Source organism: Bombyx mandarina, chromosome A1 (assembly GCF_030267445.1).
Source record: "Bombyx mandarina strain Sakado chromosome A1, ASM3026744v2".
Classification (NCBI taxonomy): domain Eukaryota; kingdom Metazoa; phylum Arthropoda; class Insecta; order Lepidoptera; family Bombycidae; genus Bombyx; species Bombyx mandarina.
Window position 1 is genome coordinate 80,473 of NC_143234.1, and position 13,523 is coordinate 93,995.

The following is a 13,523-nucleotide window of genomic DNA, read 5'->3' on the forward strand; positions in this document are numbered from 1 at the left end:
CCTATAGTGTAGTCTTGGCGAAATCTGTGATTATAGAAGTAAGTATTTGACAATAGAACCTTAATAATGTTTCAACTTATAATTTCAATTAATTACAGTCGAATTTCGACTAGTGCGGGACCACTAGTATAAATTAAATCGAATAGTTTGAATGGTTCAGACAAGAAGACAAGGTAAGTCCGCGTCGGGTGGCGACGCTATGGGAAGGCGACACACAAAGGCGTGTAACCTAGACCCGCGCTCGGAGGCTCCCACACTTGAAATGTTACGATTAGATAAACTTTATGTTTTCACTGACGCCGGCTTATGTAACGCTTACTTGTGACTGCGCTTATGTTGTGTAGCGCTTTTGAACTTTTCATAACTTGTTAAGGACTTTTTCTAACCGAAAATTCATCAAACATTTTGCATTCCATATTTATTGCTGTAGGTAAGCAAACGGACTGATGGCCCATTTGCTCTTAAGTGATCAGATCTCTAGTCTACAGAAACTCAGTACAAAAGCAGCCGCTTCCCTTGAGATGTAAAATGGAAATTTCAGCTGCTTTGGTACCGCTGATGACTACCTACTAATGGTAGAGCGAATTGTCAGTCCGTATGGGTGTGTAAAACTGACCCACCTATTTCCCCAGCGAAGTCTTGCTTGATGGATGGGACGGTCGGTATAGAATATGATGATGATAAACAGCTTGTATACTAGAGATACTACTATGTTCTAACATTCGACAACTTCTGCGTGTCATTGACATTTGAGTTGAAATAATTTGTCTGGACACTATTGATATTTCCAGCTGATGTGTCAAGGTTCTCTTTGTGACATCTATGAGCTCCGGTGACCACTTAAAACAATGTGGTGTGTCAGGTTGTATTATTGTAGTTTATGTTATCAAACAAATAGCGGCTCTTTAACTAATCGGCTACTGCTTTGTTTGTCCATAATGCGGATTCAAATTAAGCAACATCGGAGACTACGTAACTGTAATGGGCGTAACTATAACTTTTATAAACAAAATCTGCTTTATACTATTATAATCTACCTATATATATAAAAATGAACTGTTGTTCGTTAGTCTCGCTAAAACTCAAGAACGGCTGGACCGATTTAGCTAATTTTGGTCTTGAATTATTTGTGGAAGTCCAGAGAAGGTTTAAAGGCTAGATAAATATGAAAATGCTCGGAATTAAATAAAAATAACAATTTTGTTTTTCCTTTGATGTGTCCCCCGTCGGATGGATTCCTTTTGTTTGTTTTAAGTTTATTCTATACAAAAGTTTAGGTCTCTTAAATATCGATTGAGGCACTACGAAGTCTGCCGGGTCAGCTAGTTAATCTATAAATTATTGTCAAGTTTTTGTATTTTAGTTTCAATGGATTTAAGCCTCTCCCGTTCCGGCCACGAGCGCTACTGAATATATAAGCCTCTAACGGAGCAGAAGCAACAGCAGTAGTATCAATAACATAACACAAATACTTCAATAACCATATCCAAGGGAACATGTGAGTCGAGTCGAGTCTCGTCCGTCCGTCGGTGTTCAGTCGATGTGCAATTAACATTCACGTACGTGGGACTTTCGCGACCAAACGACAATTGCTTTTTGTTTTTATATTGTTTTTTTATATAATTAAACAATAGAGTTGATAACTTAGCACCGACATCAAATGTTGGCTTCAAAATTCATTGAAAACGTTGTTGAAAATTTATGATTTTTACCACATCCCTGCCCAGCCAGGCGGCCTCGTAGACCGGGAGCTCAATCAACAGTAAATTTTATCTTAGACTACAACTTGTCTCACTTTAACATACGTCTGTTTTAATTGAGTTGGTTTATTTGGTATGGTGGTAGGACCTCTTGTGAGTCCGCACGGGTAGGTACCACCGCCCGGCCTATTTCTGCCGTGAAGCAGTAATGCGTTTCGGCTTGAAGGGTGGGGCAGCTGTTGTAACTATACTGAGACCTTAGAACTTATATCTCAAGGTGGGTGGCGCATTTACGCTGTAAATGTCTATGGGCTCCGGTAATCACTTAATACCAGGTGGGTTGTGAGCTCATCCACCCACCTAAGAAATAATTTTTTTTTTAAAGAAGTCAATCAAAGGGATATCTGAATAGGCCGGAATAGAGATTAGTCCAAAACTGGGTGGGATGGAAGAGTAATTTAATTGAACTACTCGTAAGTGAATCTATTACGAGCGGAGGCGACGGTGCTCACATATTTGTAAAATTATTGTTTCATTAGAAACCACACTGAACTGACTGTAGATATCTCGCCTTATAGCTAGTTAGTTAACAGCTAGTGAGTTCAAGAGTGTCTTCGTGTGAGAGGCGGTCGAATATAAAAAACCCATCGGCTGATGCCCAATGAATCTAAGTTTGAAGTGAGTGCAGGTCGCGTAACGTTCAGCACTTCTCCCGAGCCCAAGCCTGTACAGCGGCTGTACCGCGCATCCTGCCCACACCAGCCTCGGACCCTCCTTGAACTCTCTGAATCTCATTTGGGTCGCGCAGCTCATCACTATTGCCACAACAGACGGAAACAAAAGCTCGTAAAATAAAATCTTTCATACTAAGTCAATCTATTTAAGAAATTTATTCAATCTAGCCAGTCAAGAGAGGAAGCAGTGAATGAACAAGTACATAATGACCACGAACCGATTTTCAATGAAGAGTCAAGTAGAGCTGCAGGACCCCGTCGGCGCATACAACATCTTGAGACTTGTAGAGTTAACATCATGAAAAGTTTTAAAATAAAAACAGCGCTATAGGAATTTAAATATCATTTAAAATATGTATGATAATGATAATTATTGTTTATTCCGTTCCTCAACACATTTACTCAGCAGCAACCTGGGGCCATCCGTTGAGGCAGATCAACTGTAGGTACTTGGATGTTGTGCAGCAAAGACATGTGAACTATTATTGCAACGTGGTAACTAGCATTTCTGTCTGTCTGTCTGTTTGTCTGGTTTTTTTTTAATCACACTTAATAAGTTTTGGTGAAATTGTTTTTGTTTAAAAATTTTAGAGAGTCTTAAGAATCATTTTTGATATTAGACTTGAGAGGCAACAGGTCTAGATGGTTATGATTTGATGTTTTATTGTTACAGTCATTTTATTCGATTCTAGAGCAGAATTATTTGAAGAGTACAGTTAGAATACTACAGTCTCAGGTCGCAGTGACACTTTTGGACAGTTCTTTAATAAGCTTCAAGGTGTAGATAAGATGGAGAGCTGTAGACGGGACTTCTAAGTCTGTACCCCTGACCACAAACACTACAGAGCATCCGGAATGTAGTTAACTGTATACAAAAGTTCTACGAGTGTGAGCTTTCAATATTTTCACCGGACTACGCGAAAACTTTAGAAAACACTTCAAGGCGAACATAAGTCCTTTTATAAAGAACGTTCTCGAATAGTGCTGATTACAAAACTCCAGCGATATCAGCGAGGTGGTCAATAAATAATAATAAAGCACTTTTTATCAAATTTTAGGTTCGATATTTTCATAACAGTAAAAGTAAAGCAAAGACCGTCGGCGAACACGAATAAAAAACTTATAAAATTCTTACGTAAATAGTAATGTAACCAGTTGCCCAAGAACGGAGCGACGGCCCATGGAAACCCATCGAGGGCTTCACAACTTGGAACAAATATCCAACTAACAGCTTCACGAACAATTTAGAAATCAGGAATATTGAAGTGGACGCGGCACGACGTCAGGTTCCTTCACATTATAGGAATAAATGTATATAAAAACACTGTCCGAATAAAAATACGTTATGCGGGTGTAGCATTAAAGAATATATGTATGTAGAGGCGTTATAAGGAAGTTAGATGTCGAGACCGGGAAGTTAATTGAAAAGTATTTTAATTACCGAGACGCACAATTCACTGAACAAAATTATTGAATTGGGCCGAAAATTTGTTGAAGTTCAAGTGCCGCAGTCACACCGGGGATATCACACGGAAAACTCCTGTAACTTTGTAATGGATAGTTTAAAAACATCGAAGGAACATACCCAATTGAAAATCTCGAGTAGCGCACTGAAACATTCACACTATCCACTGGCACTGCACACGAGTACTGGCACTGGAGTACTGGCAGGCACTGACGGGTCGGGCGTCCGCTGAGCGCGCGGGCCTCCACGTAAATGCGTTAATGTGGAACAGAACTGAACTCGTGCGCAGCGAGTCGCGACTGCCCTATGTACGTACGTCCAGCACACACACACACACGCGCACACACACGCTAGCAGCCACCTTACATAAGGCCTTATATACTGGAGACGCCGGAACACGTCTATTAAAACGAGCGGTTTTGAAGATACCACACTCAAGTTTATATGATCCTAGAAGTTTTATTGAAGCTCACATTCGGATTGGATTTTTATTAATGCCTTCATTTTTTAAAGCCTACCAGATTGAGTCACTACTCAGACTTGTTACAATCCTTATTATGCGTACCTATATATGAAAATATTTCTGATTACGAAGGGTAAACTAATTTAGGTAATTCACCTTTCAAAATATGTGAACCATAAGAACAAGTAACTGAAAGTGGTGAATGTCCCGCTACAGAACTCCTGCAGTCTTGACGCAGTCCTATTACCTCCTTCCTGTTACATAGGACGACCTTTCCCCACGACTTGGGTCCCGACGTAAGAGTCTTTATACCGTATCCTCGAACAATACATACACCTACCATATTTTCAGTTTGGTGAAAACAAAAGCTTTGTATGGAGCTAGACACGACCTTCTGCGGTAAGGGGCATCATTAACAGATGAGGATGGGCTCGAAGGACACTCAGTACCGGGGAAGTTTGTCTTTTTATGAAAGCCAGTATTATGTAATCGCTAGTATTTAACATCTGATTCGAATTGAATTTATATTGTGTTCGTCGAAGTTAATAAGTAATTAAGTTTGTTTCCGTCATTAAAGTAAAGTCAGCACATTAAAAATTATTTATTAATTAGTTTTTTTTATGTTTTTCCCCTGTTATTTTCCGTGAACAATATGTTTTAATTATTTCAAGAAAAAAACTAGTTTTATGAAGAAAAAAAGATTATTCGGAATATAAATTAATTTTAATTACTAGTACTATTCATTTTAATTAAAAATAAAAACAAAGTTTCGGAAACTTCTAGAGGTCCATCCGAACAGGTTCTGAGGCCACGTGACCTCGCGGTCTCCGTGTACCCGGCCGCGACCGGCTCCGAACCACTGCCAACGCGGCCTCGTCATTCGTTCCTGGGAACAGTACTCCCTACTTAACACTTTCATTCCTAAAGCTTTACTCTTCAAGCTTCGGTAGGTACTTAACGAATCTTCAGATTTCGTTTTTTTATAATTGAACCTAATTAATAGTTAGTAACTAGATTACTTGATACTATGCCACGAAATAGTGAACATTCAATTCCGTGTGTTTAGACATTGCAGCAACTAAAGTCGCTTGGGTCGTCTACCGGGCAACAAAATCAAATCATAGCTTTAGAAACTTTCTGCAGATAGAAAGTGTTTGAGCGCGTTGATGTCTATTGTAAAGAAAGTTCCGCTTACCGTTGTTTTGTAGCCGACTAGAAAATCTATAATGACTTGGTGTTTACCGGCAGCGCGCCGCTAGCGGACTGCTGGATGACCTCACGCCAGCCTCAATCTCAACGGATGCTCAACGGAACTCGACGACGACGACTCATTGACAACCTGAAAATTAACTTAGGTATACTATATTAGGAAGTGCGCAGTCTTCTTGATCTTAGCTGCTACTGAAATAGCATTCACATATTATTGCGAACATTATTTAGAAACTTGGAACACCAGACTCAAAGGGTGTACAGATTGCTGAGCCAACAGGGTAGGAGGGTGCCTATTTTTCTAAAGGATTCCCTCTATTAGTTCAGCACGCGGGTTAGTAAAAAGGTCCAACTTGATTCTGTATCATAGCCTCATCACAACACGAACTGGTATAGTCATATATTACTGGTGCAATTGAGTTTCCAGACTCAAGGGCTCTCTCGACCCTAGAGTCGGGGTGCGCAGCGCTCCCTGCGTCAGCCAGCTTGAAAATATAGGACCTTGAAGTTACGCGCCGGAGGACGATTACGTGCGTGATTATGTGCTCACAACCCATCTTATAATAAGTAGCCATTGTCGCTTGTGGGAGTACAGAAAAGTTGCTGCCTTAAATAATATGATAGAATGTAAAAATAGATAGATTTAGTAAATTTTGTGTTAGAATTAATATAAAAATAAGTTAAATTTTCGCATGCCTAAATAGGCGAAATATATGAAACTATGTCCTGTATCCAAAATATCTTGTAAACTATATTTCTGGCGAATAAAGATTTTCTTCTTCTTCTTCTTCTTCTTAAAATTCATTTTAGGAAAATTTACTGCCGACTCCCAAGAGCCGCGGGATGCAGCACCACGTCGCATCCTCATTCTCTTGTTCCCATATTTCTAAGCTCTTCATCGATAAGGACGTATAAGGAGTTCCTCCACTCTGCGTGAAATAGCTCCCTACACAGACACCGTGTACTGCGACAGTATCGCTGACACCTCCTGCAACTTATTCGACGCCGACGAAGAGTTCGACGTGTGAACTGGCCCATGGACACAACCCGCTGAGATTCCGATCCGGTGGTACATTCAGCGAAGCGCTGCTCTTGCTAGGGCTAGTGTTAGTAACTCTCTTAGGTTGAGCCCGTGAGCTCACCTACCGGTCCACGTGAAATTGGAATAGCCCCTTGCGCTACTAAGGATTAGGTAGAGAAAAAAAGCAGTTTATTCGTCCTGTTACAATATCATATAGCACCCGTCTCGGTCTAGTGTCGTCACTGTCGAGACACGACCGTGATCCGCGACACGTGAATGATTAAATTCATTCATTTTCACATTTCATTTCTCTCGTGTTTTGTGATTGTTATTAAAGAGATTAACTATTTGTATTTTTTTGTTAATTGATTACACGAAGCTAATTCGCATTACCAAGACCTCCTCCCCCACTCCACACACTGTCTGCGCTCTTCACTAGATCTACAACCCAACTTGTGGAGGACTCCAACTGCCCTCCATTGAGCCTTCCCACACACCAAACGACGAATCCTCTCGTAACCGATCCTCTGCGGCGGGTCCGTGCGAGTTTTGTCTCCAGGATTAGGAAGATCTTTCATCCATTGTATCGCTGACAGGAAAACAAAACATTCCTCTGTTCGAAAAATTACATCAGAGAGGTTAATGCAGCTTGTGAAAGAGTTTAGTAATAGCCAGGGGCTTGAATGTGAGTGTCGGTAACATTGACGATCAGGTGGCTTGCTCGTTAGAATTTGATGGCTGTGAACGTGTAACTATAGGTCTGTTGCTTTGAATTTATCAATATCTATAAAAAATTTTGAAAGTCTAACTCGGTAGCATTGACGTGTCCCCAAATGTTGCTACTGGGACTGACTCTACAACTATAGACTCTATGACTCTATGCTTTTACCAAGCTGATTCGAGTTATTTCAAATAAATATTAGTGTTTACAGAATGAGGTCGATCTTGGCTAACGTCCACTGAATCTTGGACAACCCAAACAATTACAAAACAACTCAAGAAAAATAACAATTTCTAAGTAAAGCCATGTAACTCCGATATTGCACCATTATCGTAATTAAAACTATAAAAAGACCAACTTGAATAGAACAAAAAGTGAACAGGTGAGTGTTGTCGTCTCCCTCGCGCCCGCACGTGTCGCGTATGACCGTCCCTGTCGGTCGGAAGACTTGTTGCTGGATAAATTGTAACGGGCGGTTGTCGTAACTGACTTTTGTACGACGGCGGTTTTCAAAGTTTGTAACGACACTTTGCTTAATTAGAAGCGGAAAGAAAAAACAATGTGTCTAATCAGTATCTTTATTTTCCTATATGTTTGTTCTATAAGAGGATCAATAATATATTCTGCGCTGAAGCTTAAAGTGACCTAAGCGGACACCTCATGTGTCGAGGTAAACAAAAATCGAACAGCGAAAAGTTTTGGTAAAAACGGTATACGGCAGTAAGTATGGGAACAATAACTGCACAGGTCCTCCTGGAAGCCGTTCGAGCCATTCGTCTTCACCTAGGGTGGGGGTTCGATATTGTACCGCGCCTTCATACGGATACCAGGATTAAGATATTTGATTCATAACCTGTTTAAACATCACTATTGGCATACTAATATAATTAGCAGGAATTAATTATAAACAGCTAGCAACGAATTACATCTAATTACCAAATAACGTGTGATTAAAAAAATATATATATCGGAAATATTTCAGAGTTATTGTTTATTTTTTATTATTTTAATGGTTCGTAAATTATTATTATGTTATTTTGGAAACGATTAATCGGCTTGTATTCGACTAAATGTTAATTTCAATCGAGAGCGGGTAACACAGAACGGAGTTGCGATTGTAATGGCGGGCGAACCTATATATTCTCTTGTTGACCGCACTCGCATGCGGTGATCATGTACAAACTACCACTACTGGTGGTAGGTCCTCTTGTGAGTCCGCACGGGTAGGTACCATCACTCCGCCTATTTCTGCCGTGAAGCAGTAATGCGTTTCGGTTCGAAGGGTGGGGCAGCCGTTGTAACTATACTTGAGACCTTAGAACTTATCTCAAGGTGAGTGGCGCATTTACGTTGTAGATGTGTATGGGCTCCAGTAACCAATTAACACCAGGTGGGCTGTGAGCTCGTCCACACATCTAAGCAATAAAAATAAAAAATACATTGGCTCTAAATCACCAATTATTGTTGTAACCTCTGATTACATAAACATTTTAGAAGTTTGTATAATTGACATAGTACAAAGTCAACCCTACGCCTTCAATAGTTCAACTCCTCCTGCTGACGAATTCAGATATATATTTGTAAGTGTGTGAGACTGCGTGTCTGATCAAGTAATGTCGTCAATAGTTATTACAAAGTCATTGAACAAACGTCATCAGCGGCGCCCAATAAATACTTCTTCGCAATTAAACACAACACATTTACACAGATTGTCATCTCATTGTCTGGTCTAGAAAATACAAGGGATAGGACGATAAATAGGATAAGACCATACTTTGTCTACTTTTAAGCATAGTATATAATATCCATTAAAAATGATATATCATGTCATTGAATAACGAAAATCGCAATTATACCTATACTCTTGGACCACAAACCACTACAACAGCTCAATACATTTAGTTGAGATCTACAGCGGTACGTCATCCTGATTGGCTTTTGTCTGTCTGAATGGCCAGTTAGCGCACGTGACCCTCGTGCACACGCAGATAGTGTAGTGCAGCAGTTTGTATCCGTGGTTGAAGAGTTTGAGAACCGCTGGCGGAGGTACAAAGAAGGCGATCGGCACGCGCGGTATCGTGGTCCCGAACTGGGACGGTCGTTCATACATATCAACACGCTTCCACTTCGGCGGTGGACAGAGAACTAACTTTCCGATAGAGGGATTTGAAATAGAAAGTTTATTCACTGACAGATTATTTTAATTTTCAGAACGACGCTATAGTGATTCTGAACAAAATCTTTGACAATTATCATTGATCTTTAGTTCAGGTGGCATGCTCTTGACCCACTTAAGCGTTTAGTACTATTGAGAAGTTTAAAGAAATGGTTGAAATCTATATATTAATACGTAAAGCAAAAACTTTGTACTCCTTTTTACGAAAATTGCGCGGGCGGAGGAGTATGAAATTTCCCACACTTATAGAGAATATAGAATAGGAGTGCAGAATGTTAATATTTTATTAAGTTATGCATAAAAAATACATAAAATCAATAAATAAAAACATTACACACACTACTATGTATTTAACACACACATTCATGCATACTATTGGTTTATTGTCAAACTTTTCTTATTGCATAAAGTCTGTGGTCAAATTGAGAGTAGATTAAATATTTTTTGTCTTTAATAACATTTGTCTGCCTAAAGTGTAGTCTTGGAGAAATCTGTGATTATAGAAGTATAATAAATAGTCTTTGAAAATAGATTCATAATAGTGTACAAACTTTTAATTTAAATTAATTATAGTCGAATTTCGACTACCGGGGGACCACCAGTACCTATAGTTATACATATATGAGTGGAGTGACAAAGAGAGAGCGAGTGTAGTGCATTGTATTAAGACATAATTAGCATTGAGAACGAGTCAAGTTAGAATCAAGGAGCTATCCTCTGTAGTGTCACTACACGGTCAAGCTACCGCGGTTGATCCTTTTTTTGATTGCCCTTGTAGGCAGACTAGCACAAAGCTCACCTGATGGTGAGTGGTTATCGTCACCCATGGACTTCAGCTATACCAGGGGCAGAGCCAGGCCGCTGTCTACCTTTAAGTACTCTTCACAAGCCTCGTTTAAAGAAGGATATGTCATAGCGCTCGGGAAACGTCGTGTAAGGTAGCTCATTCCAAAGCCGGATGGTACGTGACAAAAAACACCTCTGGAAACGCACTCTCTCTCTCAGACACTATCAGATAGCTTGCTCGCTTCCCGGAGAAACCAGATCCTGCAGAATTGATCCTCACATAACGCAGAATAGTCCATTTTGTTCTATCATTACAAATTAATATTAATAATTTTTTACACTCTTCTTGTAACTGTGATTATCGCATTGTGGAAACGGATTCGATTCCCGGTCCGAGTTTATGTCTCTCTTAAAGTTATTTGGCGTTCGGCTCCGGATGTATTGGGTCTTGATTTCTTGAATTATATTAATAAGAAGGAATCATCATAGCTCGAGATCATCCACCGAGTGTCGCCAGTTAAGGACCTCTGCATGTAGACGGGCCCTGACAGCACGGCTGACCCTACATACATAAGAACTTTGTTTCTAAACCATCTTTTTGAATTAAATTTTTGGATTTCCTTGATTATTTTTTAAATGATTTTCCAAATGTTAAATACAAAAGCGAAAATGAAATGTATGACATAGTTTTCATTAAGCAAGTCTGAGGGCAGCGGTCTGGCCGACATACTGACAGACATCGTCATCATCTTAGGCCTTACAGCCCAGGGCGGGCCTTGGCCTGGTCCAGTATGTCTCTCCAGACTGCTCTGTTCAGGGCTTTCTCCTTCCAGTTCCTGAGAGTTTGAGTCTTTTTTTTTTTTTTTTTTATTGCTTAGCTGTGTGGACGAGCTCACAGCCCACCCGATGCTAAGTGGTTACTGGAGCCCATAGACATCTACAACGTAAATACGCCACACACCTTGAGATATAGTTCTAAGGTCTCAGTATAGTCACAACGGCTGCCCCACCCTTCAAACCGAAACGCATTACTGCTTCACGGCAGAAATAGGCGGGGCGGTGGTACCTACCCGTGCGGACTCACAAGAGGTCCTACCACCAGTAATTACGCAAATTATAATTTTGCGGGTTTCATTTTTATTACACGATGTTATTCCTTCACCCTGGAAGTCAATCGTGAACATTTGTTGAGTACGTATTTCATTAGAAAAATTGGTACCCTCCTGCGGGATTCGAACACCGGTGCATCGCTTCAACACGAATGCACCGGACGTCTTATCCGTTAGGCCACGACGACCACAAATTCACATGCCACGACTTCTGCGGCCCTCTGGTTTACCATAGAGCAGTTGTCTTGGCATTCTGGTATTCTCTATTCGAACCACATGTCCTGCCCATCGTAGGCGTCCAATTTTTATACTGGCAGACGATGAGAATTTATATCTTCAAGAGGATCACGTGTGGGTAGAGGAAATGAAAATATTTCGTGTGAAAATATTAAGTAGTAATAATAAGTGGCTCGGCTCGGCGGCGGCGGCGGCAAGGAGCAGTCCGTTGCGACGGTTGTAGTCTCTCGGTCGCGGTCCGCCGGGCGCGCCGGGCAGGGCACTAGGGACGCGCCCGCTGCTCTCTGCGCCTCGATAACTAAATAATATCATTTATTTATTGCACGACCCACCAACTGATCAGTGATTACTGTCACGAATGGACATTAACAATGCCTAGCCACTGCTTACTGACGAAGGTTCATTCTCAAACTTTTCTTGACGAAATCTGCTTGGGCGGTGAGTGGCGAGATGGTAAAATCGGTATGACGGTCATGTCAAATAATTTCTCAGTACATTCTGGACATGGAACATCTCTTACAATAAACAAAGGGTCCTCAATTGAAACTGAAGCTTCATGTCTCGAAGTCGGCGGCGGCGCTCACGTTGGGATGTCGATGAGCTCTGCTCAACTCGATGATGAAGATGAAGTCCGAAACATTTCTTGCTTAGGACTACTTCCACCTAATTGAGCTGTCAATGGCGAAAGCTACTTATATACCTAACGTAAACCTGTGACTTAAATATTGCTAATACAACAGAAATTAGTACTAGTAATACCGCGCAAATACAAAATGGTTGTCAACGAGACTCGAGTTGCGCTCAGAGAACTGGAGGCCCATTAAACAGACTTCGCATTGAAGCCGGACGTACGTACCCTTAATGATAAACAGAGAGGACCCCACAGTGTCGATCCAGTCCCGCCCCTGGACATCTTGGTGTCGAAGCTAGTGAAAAGGATGATAGCTTTGCTAAAATAGGCTCTGGTAAACTATGATGTCAACTATACATATGAGGGGTTCCAATGAGGGCGGAGATACTACGGAACTGTTTCAAGACCTAATTCAACAAGGAACGGAGCAATATACGTAATGGATCTTGGCAATAGTTACTCGGACCCCGATGTCGGTTATCTCCACTGCGAGATTCGTGCAGGATTCATGCGCGCGAGGTGTTTGAAGGCGGAGGGTAGAGGACATAGAAATGACACGACAGATCTCTAAAGTAGAAGTGTCGCACAATCGATTCGCCGTCCTGAACTAAGACAATAATACTGAATGAGACCGCAGAATAGACTAAGCTAACGTTATACTCTAACTCTGGAACTTTCGCCCCCCCCCCCCCTCTGCGTTGTCAAGCACGCACTTGTTTTGCTTTTAATATCTTCAAAACTAGTGATAAACCAGTTTATTTAACTAGCCAAATAACTAATATTTATGTTAATTTTATATTAAAATCCGACGCGTGCATTAAATTTTTTACTATAATTTTAATTAATCGTCTTTTTTGCGTTACCTTGAAACAATAAGGCACCGGTTTGAATGGATATGAAAATAACACTTAATTAAGTAATAACTTTTAATGGGCAGTTGTAATGAGACGGCTAGTTATTACTCGATTTTGGAATCATAAGGACAAAGTTCAAATTTAGATTATATTAGTTCGGTGCGTAGTTTCTGTTTGTTGCATAAGACGTATCTATCTACCCAACAGCCCTTAGTTTATTAAAAAGTAACATCTAAATTGTTTCAGGGAGACACGACCCCCCGGTCGCCTGATCATCTTGAGACGCCTCACAGTCACGGGAGCCCATCCTCGCACATAGTCGAGAAGCTAATTGACTTGCATTTCACTAGTCTCCATATCTCATTCTGCGCGTCGAACTAATCATACTCACTTCAACACCTGCACCAGCTCGAAGGC

At 40.7% G+C, this 13,523-nt stretch overlaps 1 protein-coding gene across 2 annotated transcripts in view; it reads right to left on the reverse strand.

The window, feature by feature from the left end:
- The window catches only part of sv (paired box protein shaven), an 80,130-nt gene extending 75,964 nt beyond the window's left edge, over positions 1 to 4,166 (reverse strand). For both annotated transcript variants that reach the window (XM_028174062.2, XM_028174061.2), the window contains exon 1: positions 4,020 to 4,166. The gene's annotated coding sequence lies outside the window, so the exon portion shown is untranslated. The remainder of the gene's footprint in view (positions 1 to 4,019) is intronic.
- Between the last annotated feature and the right edge of the window lie 9,357 nt (positions 4,167 to 13,523).